The sequence below is a fragment of the Leopardus geoffroyi genome, chromosome A1 (genome assembly GCF_018350155.1).
Source record: "Leopardus geoffroyi isolate Oge1 chromosome A1, O.geoffroyi_Oge1_pat1.0, whole genome shotgun sequence".
Taxonomy (NCBI): domain Eukaryota; kingdom Metazoa; phylum Chordata; class Mammalia; order Carnivora; family Felidae; genus Leopardus; species Leopardus geoffroyi.
In genome coordinates, this window is record NC_059326.1 from 171,568,092 (window position 1) to 171,587,037 (window position 18,946).

Below are 18,946 nucleotides of genomic sequence, written 5' to 3' on the forward strand. Positions count from 1 at the left end.
AATTTGTTATTAAGCAATAGATACCTAGTAGACTGGAAAACAAAAAGAAAGCTTAAACTAATATCATACAATATAATCAATTAATAGCAATAATAATAGTAGGCATAAACACTAGAACAATTTGGATAACAAAATAATGTTGCATTAGATCAAAAAGTGGAATTGGATTATAATGTATACATACATTGATACTGATATATATAAATTATTGAAAAAAAGGAGGAAGGAAGGCATGTATCTTACAGAAAAATTCCAAATAATACATATTAGCTTCTCCCTATTACAAGGAGGTAGATTAACCTCCCATGAAGGGATGAACTTAAAGACTTGATTCCAAAGAATATAGTATAGATAGGGGAAATGTGACTTTACAATGGAGAAACCTGGAAAATTCCACTTTATCTAAGTGATCAAGACTAACAACAGCAGGGATAAGTCATGTGGATATATATAGCCCTTTCCCCACAGGGGCACCACACCTCTGTGGTATTCTTCCCCAGAACTCATAACCCAGTCTAATCATGAGAAAAATAGCAGACAAATTCATAGTAGGGGATATTCTACAAAGTATCTTACCAGTACTGCTCAAAACATCAAGGTCATGAAAAACAAAACTGGGAAACTATCATGAACCAGTGGAGACTATGGAGATGTAACAACTAATGCAATGTAGTGTCCTGGACTGGATCCTAGAACAAAAAAGGGACATCAGTAAAAAATAAATAAATAAATAAATAAATAAATAAATAAATAAATAAATAAATAAATAAATAAGCAAGGCTTCTCCACTTCTCCCTGTATGTCTCTCTTCTGTGTGTCTTTTATAAGGACACTTGTCATTAGATTTACAGCCCAATCAAATAATCCAGAACAATCCCATCTTGAGATCCTTAATTTAATTACATCTGCAAAGACTCTTTTTCCAAATAAGGTCACATTCACATATTCCAGGAGTTAGTTTGTGGATATATATTTTGGGGGGCCACCATTCAATCTACTACAGATGTTAACATTAGGAGACGATGGATGAAGTGCACATAGGAACTTGCTATATTGCCTTTGCAAATTTTCTGTGCACATAAAATTATTCCAGAATAAATCATACTTAAAAAAATCGTTAACATTTAAGCAAAGTTGGCTTTTGACATAAAAATTCAGAGACTGAAATAGTAAAAAGAGGTATCCACAGACATCATTTTGAGGACAGCAACATTGGCACAGCAGACAGCAACACTGGCAGCAGCTGTTATCTATAATTTTGTAAAGAATAACACTTAGATTAATAACAATACTATAGAAGACACTTGAAATAATTTTGTTTTTTGTAAGTACGTCTAAGTTACCAAAGATGGAAAACCATCCTGCTCTTTCAAATATCTTCAACCAGAACTTGGAAGTGAAGGATGTGAATTTACTTTTATGTTTGGTTACTTTTCCTACCCTTTTTAATTACAGATTTAGAAGAAAGGGGTCAATATGTATATACATATATTTACAGATTCAACATCACAGCACATTTCCAAACTCTACAAAATTTGCTCTAATTTATTCAGTGCTTTAAACAAACGCAAGATAAATAGTTCCAATGGTTGATCCTTCTGTATTTATCAACAAAGGCATTCCTACAGTTCAAACCTGTGATTTAAAAGCTTAAAATTATTATGTGGAGTTGTCCTACCCAACTTTTTTTTTTTTGGTCTCCTTTCTGAGATACATTCCTATCTAATGAACATTGATCTGCTTTCTTTTAATTTCCTTGGGTTATTTTCCTTAATTTTATAAAGTGGGATCTATTGTTTCAAATGGTTCATGTTGAAAAGTGATTTCAAGTTTATATAGAATTCTCACTCTTGTGGTTAGAACTCTGCAGCTTTTTGGTTAGGGGGAAAAGTCTGCAGTTAGATGACAGTCAGATATGGACAAATTCCCACAGACATGGAGTACAGGAATGTCAGGTTCCACAGCCCTGGGATCTAGCCCTGACTACAGACCAAACTTCACTGATTTGGTAGAATGACCACTCTTTCTTTCCAGAGTCATCCAGGGTCAGATAGAGATTAACAGAAAAAACAGGAAATTGATTCTCCATTGCAAGTTTCTCTGTGCTTCTGAACACAGAACATGCAAACCCTCTTAAAATAAAGCACTTGGGGCACCTGAATGGCTTAGTCCGTTGGTTAAGCATTCGGCTTCGGCTCAGGTCATGATCTTGCAGTTTGTGGGTTCGAGCCCTGCGTCAGGCTCTGTGCTGACAGCTCAGAGCCTGGAGCCTGCTTCAGATTCTGTGTCTACCTCTCTCCCTGCCCCTCCCCCACTCACGCTCTGTCTCTCTCAAAAATAAATAAACATTTAAAAACAAACAAACCACTTAGGAAACTCATTAGGGAGAGTGTAATCCCTGGCTTTTTCCCTCTGAGGAAAATACACGCTGTTCTTCTCATACCTCATCTTTTCCTCATCATCAGATTCTAAAATTAGAACCTATTGTGCTGTTTAAAGTGACATATTTACCAATGTTGAAAAGAAAGTGAAGATATAAGATATTATAATGTTTAAAAACTATACAAATCACTTTTTCCTCTAGTAGCCAGTTTTTAAATCATAAAACCATGCGCTTTCTTTACCAATCCAAAGATGTCCTCCTACTTGTCCTTCTTTACCTCTTCCTGTCTCATTCGAACCATTATGAACACTCCCTTTCCTCACGCCTATATCCCAAATGTAAGTTCTAGTCATCCCACCTCAAATCAAATGATCTCTCAGAAGTTCCCAACTGTTCAGTTCTACTTGCCTAGTGTTATCTTCTGAGAAAAGCCCTTACTTCAATTGCAGGAAGAAATTTCCTGGCAGTTATTTTCTTTAATTTCCCACCATCTGTTTCTTTCTATGTTCTTCCAATCTTCCTTTCTTCACAGCGATCATCCATTTTAATCACTAAATTTCATAAGACAAAGTTGCCTATGTGACCACACCCCTCCCTCACCAACATCCTTTGGACTGTTCTAGAGGAACAATTATAACACTCAGACTATTAAACTAGGCATGCCAGAGGGGCATTAAGCTAAACTTTTTTGCGGGGAGGCATAACGTAGGGCATCTAAGTCTTACAGGGCAATAGCAGGCTCTGAGTACATTGCTTCTTTTCCCCATATTCTATCATTTTGAGGATCCTTGGAGAGGGCTGACTCTGGACTATTCATGAAGACTTTCACACCAGGCTATAAGATTCCTCAATGTAAATGATAGCTACTGCCACTGTTACCCTCCCTAGAATCCTACAGGGTTGAAGTCCACTGTTGCTTTCTTCCATTTGTTGTCAGTCTTCTTCCCATTTTACAGATCTCCTTATGTTCCAGCTTCCCATTTGCCTGAACACATAGTTTCCTCACTACATCTAAATATTGTTTAAAATTTTAAAAGATACTCCAAGTTATTTTACCTATTCTCCCAAAATAACATCTGGTATTTCGAATCATAGCCATGATACAAGAATGAAAATATGAACTTTATTGTGGCTATAAATATGAATGAAAATACTTATAAGAGTGGCTCAAGAATAACCTATTCACAGAAAATTAATACCTTTATTATAATAAAGAAACTGTTCATAATAACTGATAAGTCATTCAAAAGTGATCTAAGAAAAGGACTTCAGAAACTAATTAAGTTGTGACATCTGGACTACATAGATCAATCAGCAAGAATAGAAAAATGCTGAAAGAGTGAAATTTTCAGTCAGAAGATTAAGGCTCAAATCCTATCTCTGCTACTTACTAGCCATATGACCTTGAATAAATTTCTTAACTTTTGAAGTATATGCACCCAATACCTTTTTTAGTAAAGTAGTTGTGCTACCATTTTTTCATGCCTCCTTATATCCATTCCCTTTGACTTTCAGCTCCTCCCATTAAAAGTGGAGATTTTGGGGGCACCTAGGTGGCTCAGTCGGTTAAACATCCGACTTCAGCTCAGGTCATGATCTCATGGTTTGTGGGTTTGAGCCCCACATCAGGCTCTGTGCTGATAGCTCCGAGCCTGGAGCCTGCTTCAGATTCTGTATCTCCCTCTTCTGTATCTCCTTTCTCCTGCTTGTACTCTCTCTCTCTCAAAAATAAATAAACATTAAAAAAATTTTTTTTTAAAGTGGAGACTATTACCTCATTCCCTGAATGAGAGTAACCTTGTACTTTGGTCCATAGGATGCAGGAGAAGTAGCAAGATGCAGTACCTCACCTGAGCCTTGAGAGGACTTCCTGCCTTCACTCACTCTCCTGGAACCCTCTGACATGCATGTTAACAAGCCCAGGCTAGCCTCCTGGAGACATAAGTCCAGTCACTCCTATGGGGCCCAGCTGAGAAGACCACCAAACTCCAGACCTATGAATGAAGTCATCCCAAACCACTCAGTTCCCAGAAATCTGCCAACTTACTGAAGATGCATGAGTAAGCCTGTTTAAGATCAGCTGAGCCTGTTCTAAACCAGAAGAATCACCCAACCAAGCCACAGACATGGTTAACTAAAGTCTTATTGTTTCAGGCTAGTAAGTTTTGGGACAATTAGCTACCCAGCAATAGCTGATACATATACTATATAGGTTGTTGTGAAGGTTAACTGAAAATAACACAAAACACATCATGAACTCCTTGCCATGCTTAGCACTTGGTAGATGTTTGATAAATTGCAGTTATTTTTATTATCATACCAAAATCATCTGTATTTTTAGGTTTATGAAGTAACATTCCAAAAGACGGTGTTTTCTAATATTTCTGTTTGAAATCTGTATCAGGCAGGGTACAAATGACAGAAATCCAAATCAACTTACATTAAACAAAAAAGGAGTGGTTTATTAGAGCTAACATCATACAGAACTAGAGCCAGACCTCAAACAACATCACCATTTCTTTCCTCTCTTCTTTGTCTCTCTCAGTGTAGGCCTCATTCTGACAATTGCAGAGGGCCTGCTCCACAGAATGATAAAATTAGCCATCCTAAGCTACTCATCCAGCTCCAGGAACTCAAAAGCAAAAGCAGTTTTCCACTATAGGAAAGTCTCAGACAAGGGCTCTCATTGGCCTAGCTTGGGTCATGAGTCATATCTTAACCAATCACAATGGCCAGGGGGAAGAGGCTCTCTGACCCCATTAGGTCTTATGCAGATCCTTGTGTAAAGAGAAGCAGTAGAGACTGCACTAAAAGAGTAGGAAAAAAGAGGAAATGTGCTGAGTTGCAAAAATAATACTGCCAGAAGCCTGGAATAATAAGATGTGCTGCTGCCACCCTCTAATTCATGACATGTACAGTTGCCTCTTATTACCACTGGCCTACATCTGTGGACTTGGAAGTCTATAGCTGTGTAAGGAAGAAAATAACCTGCCCTCAGAAACAGAATTCAGTGCTCTTTGTTTATTCTTTCTCTGTAAACACTCCTTATAAGTCTCTTAACCACCATGATGTGGAGCAGCCCCGGGAACATAAGGGAAATTAAACTAATGTACATGTATTTTTAAGGAAAAGCATTGTATTACACTTGGCTTTCCATTCTCTTACTCTTATTCTCATTGCATTCTAACAAGGTTTTTAGTGTTCTGGATACTGAGATTTTAGAGCCTTAAGCTGCCATGGCTGAATTTACACCTAAGCTTTAAAGATGATGTCTCTTGTGAACTAAATCATAGGATTGTGGAGATAGAAGAAAACTTAGAGATCATTTAAATCCAAATTGGGTGAGGGGCGCCTGGGTGGTGCAGTCGGTTAAGCGTCCGGCTTCAGCCAGGTCACGATCTCGCGGTCCGTGAGTTCGAGCCCCGCGTCGGGCTCTGGGCTGATGGCTCAGAGCCTGGAGCCTGTTTCCGATTCTGTGTCTCCCTCTCTCTCTGCCCCTCCCCCGTTCATGCTCTGTCTCTCTCTGTCCCAAAAATAAAATAAAACGTTGAAAAAAAAAATCCAAATTGGGTGAAAATAGCAAAGATATCTCAAGTTATAGGCTTTGGAGTCACGGGTGCCACGGTTTTTGCTTTTGCTGCGCTGTTCTAGTTCAATGTATGACATAGATGCTGCTGTATATACAAACATGCAATCCATGTATTGTGCTATACTTCAAAAATCCTCCATTCAGTATCATTACAAAGACTGAATGTCTTTAAAATTCAAAGCTAATAAGTACACGATCTAATTTATAACAAATTATTGCTACTGCTCAAGAGGTCAACCCAGAAATGAGGAATTCCAGCAAAGAACTGAGCAGATTAAGATAAATGTTGCCTTCTCATTTTGTCTATTTTATGATATTCTAATCAGTGGCTCATTTTCATTTGAACTGAAATACACACCTTACTGTATAATTTTAAATAACTAAACTAGTTAAAGCAATGATTTAGTTGTGCCAACCCTTTCCAGGGCATGTCAGAGACTCTGACGGGAATTTATAGATAGTTACATTACCTTACCTTACAGAGCAGTTTTATTATGAAGAGACTTAACATTCAAGACAAACTAAGTCTATTTTTTGTTGCACAATGAGTAACAACACGCAGAACTATCTCATGAATTCCAAGAGTTCTGGGGAGTTCTTTAATATTTAATTGTATTTAATTGACATTCCTTTTATCTCCTTCAATTTAGTTTGCCTGTGACTTTCCAGCTATAAAATGTAAAAACCACATGTAGACTGAATCAGCAGAATTAATATGGGTAAAACTCTTAAAATATATGTGCTCGAAATGCCATATCTTACTAAAGCTTATCTATATAAAGTTTAGCAGAGGAAAACTACTAGAGAAATGCAGAAGATAACATTAACACTATATCTAGGCACAAAACACAATCAGTATGCTGAAAGAAAATGGAGATCAGCTAATGAAATTTTTTTTCTGAAAGAAGTTCTGGGTATAAATATTTATAAATACTAAATTTTTTATACGTATAGAAGACATATATTGTGTATCTTGATTGTGAAGTGAAATTGAAAAAGAACTACATAGCTAAAACAAAGCAGGAGATCATCTACAAGTGAAGAAACTTGGGACCCAAAGAGGTGGGGTGACTTGAACCTATGAACACTGCTATTTGGTGAAAGCCCACAACCAGAATCCACGGCTCTGGCATTCCCACTATCCATTTATTAGGTTGGTCTGCACAGGATGCAAGCAGAAGGCAGCTTTATTCTTTTCTACACTGTCTCTTCAAACCTACTTTCTGGACTCCTTTTCTAAACCCTTGAATGGAAGGTCTAATAGCTCTCTCTATCCCTTTAAATTGCAAGAATAATCTTACGTATGTTAAAAGTCTCTTGTTTACTATCAAAATTCCAACATCTTATTGAATTTAAATTGGCTCCCCTGAGCTATCTTCCAAAGATGCAGGCCTGTGGGGTTAGGTTACTCTACCTTTCTTGCCCTTAAAAATAACCCCACTTCTGGTCTAGGGGAAACACACACCTTTGCTACACCCCTTTCATGGTGGAGAAGATTGTTTCTACCAAAGCTCTCTCTCTCCTTTGAGCTACTGCCAGGTATGGGTAACTTCAGCCAGTCTCTCTTAGTGAGTATCACTGTCCTTGAGTCTCCCAAATTCCAAGGCATACATGTCAAGCTCTCCCAGAAGTTCCCCATGGGGAGATGGGTATCTTATGGCACACTAATGAGTCTCTCAAACAGTCCTCATCACCAACTCTTCAACTCCAACCTCAGAGGTAAGCAATGGGCTAAATACAGGCAGAACTGGTTACCCAATCATTTGACATGACGCATTTAGGTAATCGCTTTAGAATTTGGAAGCACTTGGTACCTATTATGTTTATCTTGGCATTGGGGCTTTGACCATATCTTTGAGACAACAGGAATAAAGGTCACATTTTAAATCTGATACAGCCTCTGCTAACTAAAGACATGGAGAAGAAAAAAAAAACATATATTAGAATTAATGAGATAAATTAATATTGAGAAATGTTCAAAGGTACCTTTTCTCTTTTTAAAATGTTTATTGGTTTTGAGAGACAGAGAGAGCGAGAGCAGGCATGTGGGCAAGGGAGAGGCAGAGAGAGAGGGACAGGCAGAGAGAGAGGGAAAGAGAATCCAAGCAGGCTCTGTGCTTTTGGCACAGACCCCAATGGGGGCTCAATCTCATGAACCGTGAGATCATAACCTGAGCTGAAATCAAGAGTGGTACACTTAACTGACTGAGCCACCCAGGCATCCCTCAAAGATGCCTTTTCTTAAGGATTTTTTTTAGCTTAATAATGGGTTAAGAAAATAACCATAAACACAGAATTGGAAGGGACTTTTAAATTCATTCAACTATCTATCAGTTGCTAAGACATTTCCATGCTTGAATACTCTAATAATGGAGAAGTCACCATCTTTTGAAATAGTCTGTACCTATCTGGGGTTGCTTGCAACCATCAGAGGGTCATTACATGAAATGCAAAACTGTCTAAGGTCTCCACCCCCTCAATTTTAATTTGAACACAGAACAAGTTTAATACTCCTTTCACATGCAGACTTCCAAATATGTGAAGCCAGTGTTACTCCATCTTCTGATGTAGTATTTTCTAATACTCAGTTTCTTCAGCCATGCCCTTCATAACAGTGTTTGCAGCTCTTATCATCTTGCTTGTCTCCTTCCTGAATAGTCCCTAGCCTAGCAGTGCTCCACTCGAGGTACAGCACCCAAAATCAAAGACAGGGTGGTCCAGTCAGTAGAAGAGGGAACATCTCCTCTCCCCTTTGCCATGCCACATTTGTTTAATAAAACCTAAATTAATATTTACTGACAGTCATGGTACACAGCTTATTTATACTATATTCACTGCCAACTACACTCCCTTAAGTCTTTTCTAGATGTGCTACAGCTAAGATATGACTTACCCTGTATATATGCTGTTGATTTTAGGACTCAAGTAGTGGCCTTTACATAGATCCTCTTATTTTTTTTTAATATATATTCTCCTTAAAATCACTCTTCTAGCACTCACCAAGTTCAACTAGCCTAAGATTTTAGAACTCTATTTGACCACTTAATTTATTCTCTTTAACTTCATATCATCTCAAATTTTGTAATAATGCTTTCAACATCTTCATCCAAATCACTAATAAAAAGTATTAAAGAATAAAGGCCAAGGACATCCCTAGAAACTTCCCTCCACTTGACATCAATCTATTAAACAGCACCACCTTGGTAGTTAATCAATTATCAATATACATAATGACACTTATACCTCACTTCAGCCAAAGGTGTGTTGAGAGACCTTGTCAAGTGTGTTGCTCAAATCAGATTTCTAGGTTTTCCACCCTTCCCAGCTCTGGAGGTCTGGACACTTTGTTTAAAAAGGAAAGTTTGCTGTGATGGGTGTTAAACCTAGTCTGGCTTCTCGTGAATAAATGATGCTGTTTCACCAATCATTTATTTTATCTTACAGAATTGATACAACATTTGTTATTATAATTTACTGAAATCACTTCTTCTCCTTTTGAAAGTTTGAAGGATAAGAATCCTCAAACTTCTGTCTTTTAGGCCTTTTTGGGCTCTCTATGGTTTCTCACAGATCCCCCCACATCCATGGATGCTCACTTTCAAGTTGCCTCAGTACAAAGGATTTAATTTACTCAGCTGAGAGACTTCATATCTCTAATGGAGCAGCTGGAAATTCTCTTTCAGTGGCTAAAACAAATATTAACATTAATATAACTAAAGCCACTCATTAGAAAGCCAGGCTTTGGGTTTTGAGCTGTTTGAGCTATTCCATGTACCTGAGGAGCGCCTGTCTTACAGAACATCCTCCAACGCTTCTATCTGCTCCCCAAAGAAAGACTCTAGCACCATGAAAGAGCAAAGTTACTGATATGGAAACAGATGTCTCTAAAAATACCCTTGGAAATATATGGACATGAAACACATGCCATATATATATTTAGTTATAAAAATAAAAAATCATATTTTTATCTAGCAACTATTTATTTCCAGATATGTGACTAAGCACTGCAATCAAGTCATACCTGACTTAAAAAAATACTTAGACAGATTGAGCTGTCTAACCCACAAAAGAAGCATCTATGAATAATTCAACCCCAATTGCCATGTATATTTTCTGGCAGGCTGGCTCCTGACTAAAGCACTGGCTTTACTCTCCTGACTGGCTTAGGACATACAGTTCTGTGGCATAGGTAATCTTACCACTTAAAGATGTGTCAGTCTCGTCTGGACTGGAAGCCATAAGATGTTCTTTTGGGTTACTCAAAGTAACATATTAAAACAGGTCTTTCCTGTACAACTTGATCAGATTAAAAACAAAAACAAAACAAAACAAAACAAAAAACAAAACCTAACCTCTAAAAAAATAGTATAAAACAAGGTTTTAAAAACACCTAGGAAGATGGGGTGATTCTACTCAAATATGGATATTCAATTACTCATTTCATTCCAGTTAAAGTGTAACTACAAATTACAGTGAAGATTTTGTCCTTTGCTTGTACTGCCACCTGGTGGTATCCTGCTTATACTAAAACAGGCCCATAAAGGAATTTTTTAAATTAGCATTCATTTACCATTCAGTTTGCAGTATCGCCGTCATTGACAAGTCAGTACTTTCTATAAAATGGTGCAGAGAAAATTTTACAGAAGTCTTTGTTAACCAGGTTAGAGACAAACGACATCTTACTCAAACACACCATTTATATACGAACACATTAAGCATTAATGATTAGTACATTCACAGTGAAAAATCTGTTAAGAAAAGCATTTAAGCCCAATCGCTTTCCCAAAATAAGTACAAAATTAAAGAAACAAGGCCTCTATAAACACAAACAGGCCTAGCTTTTAGAAAAAAAAAAGTCGACATAAATATCAGAAAAACAAATTGTAAATTGTAAATTTAGGGGTCAAATAGTATTGTTACAAATCAGTAGGGTTACAAAAATATTTTTCACCGAATTCCTTAAGGTTTTGACACTTCTTGGGATGTTTTAGAATTCACGTTTCTCTTGTAAAATCTCTCTTTTTGCATTTGATTCTACTAGGTTCTCAGCGTTCACATGGATTAACATGAATGATTTAATTATTAAGGATTGTATTTGTTATGATTATATTTAAGAATCTGGCCAATATGATACATGGAATTTATCTTTAATTATTAAAGACAAAGAAATTTTAAATTTTGCCAAATTAAGATTATCAATTATTTTCTTACTCCCTCCAATGGTTTTGTTTTTAAAATAAATTTTATTTATTATTTTGAAAGGTAATACTTTCTCATGATCAAAAAGTAAGATAAATCGCTCTACTACCTCATCATTCATTGTAACCAGTTTCTTGCCACCTTCCAAGGCATTGATTTTCAAGTTTATTCAGTACTGTCTATAATCAAGCAAGTATTTTTACATAGCTCTTTTAACATTTTTTCCCATTTAATTCTGTAAACTACATAGGCCTTATTTTGCTTTACATCAAGTAAAACTTTTTTTTTTTTTCAACATGACAAGTCACTCTTGCCAGCAACATGTGTGGGTTAAACCCACCTTTCTCTGCTGATTTGGGAAGTTTGCTTTAAGACATATCAAGACTTAACACATACTCAGAATTGTTATGAGTTATATCTTCCATTCCATTGATAGTTGAGTACTTGTGCCATTATCATACAGATTTAATTATCTTATAAAGTTTAAAATATGTCTTAATATTAATATTAGAATAGAATTAGAATATGTTGAATATTTGGGGTGCCTGGGTGGCTCAGTCAGTTATGCCCTGACTTGGGCTCAAGTCATAATCTTGGCAGTTCGTGGGTTTAAGCCCCGTGTTAGGCTCTGTGCTGGCAACTCTGAGCCTGGAGCCTGCTTCGGATTCTGTGTCTCCCTCTCTCTCTGCCCCTCCCCTGCTCATGCTCTGTATCTACCTCTCTCTCTCTCAAAAACAAACATTAAAAAATTTCTAAAAAATAGAGTATGTTTAACATTTAATATTAAAGGAGGAGTTAGTCCTCTACCATTACTATTCTTTTTCTAAACTGATATGGCTATTCTCATCAATTTCTTATTCCAAATGAACTTGAGAATAATTTTTGTTAGGTTCCCAAAGAATTTGACCAAGTAACTTTAAGAAAGAGACTTGGTGAGAATTTCTCTAAATTATAAATTATTTTAGGAAGAATTATTACCTTTACACATAGGTTATTAGTAGAATAAGCAGCCTTAGTGATAAGCCTTTCTGATGTTCTTAAGCTGGATGATTTTTCAAGGAGCAAATTGATGAAGAAACTCAAAAGGTGTTTTGTGCCTGCAAATATGGCAGGAGAGATATGCAGGAAAACCCCCTAATTCAGAATAATTAAAAGTGCTGGATAAAATATTTTTAAATATCATTCTAAATTAATGGTTGAGTTGGTTAAAAAATAGGGGAAGTCCTCAGAGGCCACAAATAAAAGACAACTTGAATACAAAGCAAGTTCTGGAGCTGGCATTTGCTTGGGACCTCTCTCCGGGTGGCTTAGAGTTTAGGCTTCCTAGAGCCATATGGGAGTCAGGAGATAAGACATGAGGCCTGAGTGAAGTGGGAAACAGAACTTTCCATGTATGACCCGTGTGTAAGGTTGGGTCCCATGAAAGGCAACATCCTTGGTAAGTGAATTAGGTGAGGAAAAGGGGAATAACCCTATAGAGACAACCAGTAGAGACAATAAGCCTAAGTATTATGAAGAAGGATAAAATGAGGGGAAAAGTTTCCCTTGAAAATTACTAACACCAGTCTCTGCTCATATAGAATAGGGTACATCCTATCTTATGTGCAGCGGATAGGATAGTCTGAGACTGTTCATGGGTTAGCAGTGTCCCAAGTACCCAGCAATACCAAACATAACCCTTTCTAGAGGAACAGACCCAAATGGATACCACAACTTAAAAAAAAAAAAAAAAAAAAAAAAAAAAAACCTAGGAGAAAATAGACAAGTGACAATGAGTTGAAACAGAGTTAGACTATACAAATTTTTTACCTATAGGGTATCAGATGAGTATGTTTAATATATTTCAAGAAATAAAAGAGGGTACATAACAAAGGAACAAAAGATATCACAAATAACCTACATCTTTGAGAAAGAACCAAAGAAAAATCCTAGAAAAATTTCTAATAATTGATATTAGCAACTCAACGTTTGGATCTGGTTCAAGATGGCAATAGAAGAGGCTTTTTTTTTTTTAAATTTATATCCAAGTTAGTTAACATATAGCATAATAATGATTTCAGGAATAGAATTTAGTGATTCATTACTTACATATAACATCCAGTTCTCATCCGAACAAGTGTCCTCCTTAATGCCCCTTGCCCATTGGGCCCGTCCCCCAACCCAAAACCCCTCCAGCAACCTTGTTTGTTCTCTGTATCAAAGAGTCTCTTATGGTTTGTCTCCCTCCCTGTTTTTATTACTTTTGCTTCCCTTCCTTTATGTTTATCTGTCTCATATCTTAAATTCCACATATGAGTGAAGTCATATGATATTTGTCTTTCTTTAATTTATTTCACTTAGCACAATACACTCTAGTTCCATCCATGCTGTTGTAAATGGCAATATTTCATTCTTTTTAATCACTGAGTAATATTCTCATATAAGAGGCTCTTGACCTCACCTCCTCCTATGGACACACCAAATCTACAGCTACATACAGACCAAGTATCTCTGAAAAAAAGCCAGAAACTATCTGAGTGGCTCCCACACATTGGGTAAATGAGAAAAGACTCACATAAAACCCGGCAGAAGAGACTAATAAACAATCTCACCATAAACCCCACCTCTGGCACAGCAACACACAATCCGGAGTGAACTTCCAACTTCAAGCCTTGCACTTCCACCAAAGAAATGGGTGACCAAAACGCCAGATTTTGAAAGTTAATGGGCTTGCATCCATGAGACCAACAAGGCTATAGAAAACTAAGAGACAGTTCTTAAAGTGCTTACAAGGACTTACCACAGCAAACTCCTTAGGGTCCAGCTTAAACATGGCCAGTCTTTCTGTGAAAGAGGTCTATCTACACATCTTAATACCTATAGCCTGCACAGTGGGACTCTAATTTAGTGCACAACAAAGGGCTGACTACAATACCCTCCAGAGACCAGGGAGCTGGTGGGTACCACCTTTGTGCTCTCTTGCTGCCTCATGCCAGATTGCCAATATTTCCAGGAAAGGAGCTTGTGTATACACCTAGGGACCCAGTTTTTGTAGCTGCCATCCAAAAAATGCCCTTTCATCACCTGCCTCTAGTGGCCAGTGTGGCTTACATTTTCAGGTCCCTCCCACAAAACTGTAACAAACAGAGAAATAGTTCTTGGCCACTTATCCCCTCAGGACACAGTGCTGAGGCCACAGACAGAAATGCCCATCTCCCAGTCTTCCCCTGAAAGAGGCATATTTGATATTTTAAAAGCTGCTGCCTGGAAGTTAAGCTTCCAATGAGCCTGAATCTAGGTGTTGACTGAGATCCTCCCCTTTGGGACACTGACAGGTCTTGACACACTTTCAATACTGGAAGCCACCAAGAACAAAAAAGACTGCTTAGGCAATCACAAAGACTTGGGAGACAACCAATAGCTAGGGCAAGGTTGAATGATATGGTTCTTCTTCCACATGAGAACAAGTCCATCAAGACTAGGAAATGTGGCTATTTTATCTAATGCATAGAAATCATCACTGAGAGGAAAAATGAAGAAATAGAGGAATATGTTCCAAATGAAAGAACAAAATATCAGAATAAGACTTAATGAAACAAAAATAAGTGATCAACCTGACAGAGTTCAAATAATGGTCATAAAGATACTCACTGAGGCCAGAAGAACAATGCATAAACAAAGTAAGAATTTTAACAAAGGGATAGCAAATATAACAAAGTACCATACAGAAACCACAGAGCTAAGGAATACAAAATCTAAGCTGAAAAATTCAATAGAGGGGTTCAATAGTAGACTGGTTGCAGTGGAAAAAGGATCAGTTACTCAAAGATAGAATAGTGGAATTCATCCAATCAGAAGAGCAAAAGAAAAAAGAAAAAAAGATAGCTTAAGGGACTGTTGGGACACTATCAAGCAGGCCAATATTTGCATGATAGGAGATCCAGAAGGAGGAGAAAGAGGTGGAAAACTTACTTGAAGAAACAATGACTGAAAACCTCCCTAACCTGGGGAAGAAAAAAGACATTCAGAACCAGGAATCCTAGAGAGTTTGAATAAAATAAACCCAAGAAGACCTACACCAGGATGCCTAATTTAAGTATCAAAAGTAGAAAGTAAGAAGAGAATTTTAGAAGCACCAAGAGAAAAACAATTTGTTATATACAAGGGAACCCCCATTAGACTATCAGCAGAAACTTTGCAGGCCAGCAAGGAGTGGCACAATATATTCAAAGTGCTTAAAGAAAAAACTGCCAATCAAGAATACTCTACCTGGTAAAGTTGTCCTTCAGAACTGAAGGAGAGATAAAAAGTTATCTAGACAAGCAAGAGCTTAAGAAGTCCAGCACCACCCCACTGGCCTTATAAGAAATGTTAAGGTGATTTCTTTAAGCTGACATGAAAGGGCTCTAATTAACAACAGGAAAATATCTGAAAGTATAAATCTCACCAGAAAAGGTAAAAACATAGTTAAGTTCAGAATAACCTAATGTAATGGTGGTGGGTTAATCATTTATAATCTAGCATGAAGTTAAAAGACAAAAGTAGTAAATGTAAATGTAACTACAATAATTTGTTAATGGATACACATGTAAAAAGACAAATTATGACATTAAAAATATAAAACATGAGAGGGGAAGTAAAAATGTAAAGCTTTTGAATGCATTTAAATTTAATTGTTATCAGCTTAAAATAGACTATTATAACTCTAGAATGTTTGATGTAAGCTTCATGGTAACCACAAAGCAAAAGCCTACAGTAAATACACAAAAGATACACAGAAAGGAATCTAAACATATCATTATAGAAAAGTATCAAATCACAAAGGAAGAAAACAAGAACAAAAGAATTACAAAACAGCGAGAAAACAATGAACAAACTGGCAATAAGTCCATACGTATCAATATTTACTTTAAACATTACTGGACTAAATTTTCTAGTCAAAAGAACAAGAGTAGTTCAATGTAGTAAAAAAATATAAGACCTGGGGCACCTGGCTGTCTCAGTTGGTAGAGCATGCAATTCTTGATCTCAGGGTTGTAAGTTCAAGCCCCATGTTGTGTGTAGAGATTACTTAAAAATGGAATGGAATGGAATAAAATAAAATAAAATAAATAAGACCCAACTATATGCTGCCTACAAAAGACTTACTTCAGCTTTAAGGACACACATAGACTGAAAGTGAAGGAATAGGAAAAAGATATTCCCCAACCTGGGGAAGAAAAGAAAGCATGGGTAGCTATACTTATATTAGACAAAACAAACTTTAAGACAAAGACTAATAAGAGACAAAGAAGATCGTTACATGATGATAAAATGGTGAATCCAAGAAGAGGATATGGCAATTGTAAATATTTATGGACCCAACATAGGAGAACCAAGATATACAAAACAAATACTTACAGAACTAAAGGGGGTAATAGACAGCAATACAGTAATAGTAGGGGACTTCAACACCTCATTTTCATCAATGGGTAGATAATCCAGACAGAAAATCAATAAGGAAACATTGGACTTAAACTACACATTATACCAGAGGGATTTAATAGACATTTACAGAACCATTCCATCAAAAAGCAGTAGAATATTCATCTTGAGCAAATGTGGAACATTCTAATTCTCCAGAATAGATCAATCATATGTCAGGCCACAAAACAAGTTTTAATAAATTTAGAAGACTAAAATCATATCAGGCATCTTTTCCAATTCCCATGGTATAAAACTAGAAATCAATTATAAGAAGAAAACTGGAGAATTCACAATATGTAGAAATTAAACATGTTACTGAATAACAATGACCAAAGAAGAAACTAAAAGATAAATAAAAAATATCTTCAGACAAATGAAAAAGGAAATATAACAACCAAGACTGAAGGGATTCAGCAGAAAACAATTGTTAGAGTGAAGTTCACAGCAATAAGTGTCTATAGTAAAAACTGAAAAAGATCTCAAATAAACAATCTAACTTTATACCTTAAGGAACTAAAAAAGAACAAATGAAGCCCAAACTTACCAGAAGGAAGGTCATAAAGATCATAGCCAAAATAAGTGAAATGGAGATTAAAAAGACAATAGAAAAGATCAATGGAACTAAATGTTAATTCTCTGAAAATATAAATAAAGTAGGTAAATCTTTAGTTAGATTCACTAAGAAAAAAAGAGAGAAGATGCAAATAAAATTAGAAATTAAAAAGGAAATTGTGGCATAACTACTAAACAGAAATACAAAGGATCATACGAGACTACTATGAACAATTATACGCTAGCAAATTGGACAACCTAGAAGAAATGAATAAATTCCTAGGAACATACTACCTACCAAGGCTGAATCATGAAGAAATAAAATCTGAACAGACCAATAACAAAGAGATTGAATTAGTAAACAAAACCTCTTAACAAACAAAAGTTCAGGGTCAGATGGCTTTACTGGTGAATTCTACCAAACATTTAAAGAAGAATTAAGGGGCACCTGGGTGGCTCAGTCAGTTAAGCATCCAAATCTTGGTTTTGGCTTAGGTCATGATTTCATGGTTTAGGCTCTTCACAGACATTATGAAGCCTGCTTGGGATTCAATCTCTCTCCCTCTCTCTACCCCTCCCCTGCTCACATGTTCTCTGTCTCTCAAAATAAACATTTTTTTAAAAATGAAGAATATAAATCCTTCTTAGACTCTTCCAAAAAATAGAAAATAAAGGAGCTCTCCCAAACTCATTTTATGAGGACAGATTTCCTTGGTACCAAAACCAGATAAGGACACTATAAGAAAGAAAATTACCAGCTAATATCCCTGATGAACACACATGTAAAAATCCTTAAAAAAAAAAAATTAGCAAACTGAATTCAACAGTACATTAAAAGGATCATACACCATGATCAGGTGGGATTTATTTTAGGGATGTGAGGATGGCTCAATATCTGCAAATCAATCAATATGATATACCACATTAATAAAGTGAAGGATAAAAATCATATGATCATCTCAAAAGATGCAGAAAAAGCATTTGACAGAATTTAGCATCCATTCATGATAAAACTCTCAAAGTGGCTATAGAGGGAACATATCTCAACACAGTGATGCCTTATGCCATATGTGCCACATATGACAAGCCCATAGCTAACATCATACTCAACAGTGAAAAACTGAAGACTTTTCTCTTGGAAAAGGACTATGACACCCACTCTTGCCACTTTTATTCATCCAAATAGTGGAAGTCAAGCTAGATTTATTAGGCAAGAAAAAGGGAAAAACAAGCATCCAAATGAGAACAGAAGAAGTAAAACTGTCTCTAATTCCAGATGACATATTATATACAGAAAAACCTAAAGACCATCAAAAAACTTAAATGAATTCAGTAAAGCTGCAGGATACAAAATCATTATACAAAAATCAGTTGTGTTTCTATACACAAAACGGGCAGAAAGAGAAATTAAGAAAACAATCACATTTACAACTGCATCAAAAAAAAATAAAATACCTAGAATAAATTTAATCAATGAGGTAAAAGACCTATACAATGAAAACTATATGCCACTGATAAAGGAAATTGAAGAAGACATAATAAATGGAAAGATATTCAGTGTTCATGGATTAGAAGAATTAACATTGCTAAAAGGTCCCTAACACCCAAAGTGATCTACAGATTCAATGCAATCCCTATCAAAACTCCAGTGGCAGAGTGCCTGGGTGGCTTAGTCAGTTAAGTGTCCAACTTTGATTTCAGCTCAGGTCATTACCTCGCGGTTCATGGGATTGATCCCCCTGTCAGGCTCTGTGCTGATAGCAGAGTCTGCTTGGGAT

The 18,946-nt window shown here is 36.4% G+C and overlaps 1 long non-coding RNA gene across 5 annotated transcripts in view; it reads right to left on the reverse strand.

Annotated features, from left to right (window-relative positions):
• LOC123609629 overlaps positions 1 to 18,946 on the reverse strand; it is a 198,111-nt gene that overhangs the window by 172,148 nt on the left and 7,017 nt on the right. For 4 of the 5 annotated variants that reach the window (XR_006717873.1, XR_006717868.1, XR_006717875.1 and 1 more), the window contains exon 3: positions 577 to 689. The exons of the other annotated variant lie outside the window; for it this stretch is intronic. This is a non-coding gene — a long non-coding RNA (uncharacterized LOC123609629). The remainder of the gene's footprint in view (positions 1 to 576; positions 690 to 18,946) is intronic. 5 annotated transcript variants of the gene reach the window in all.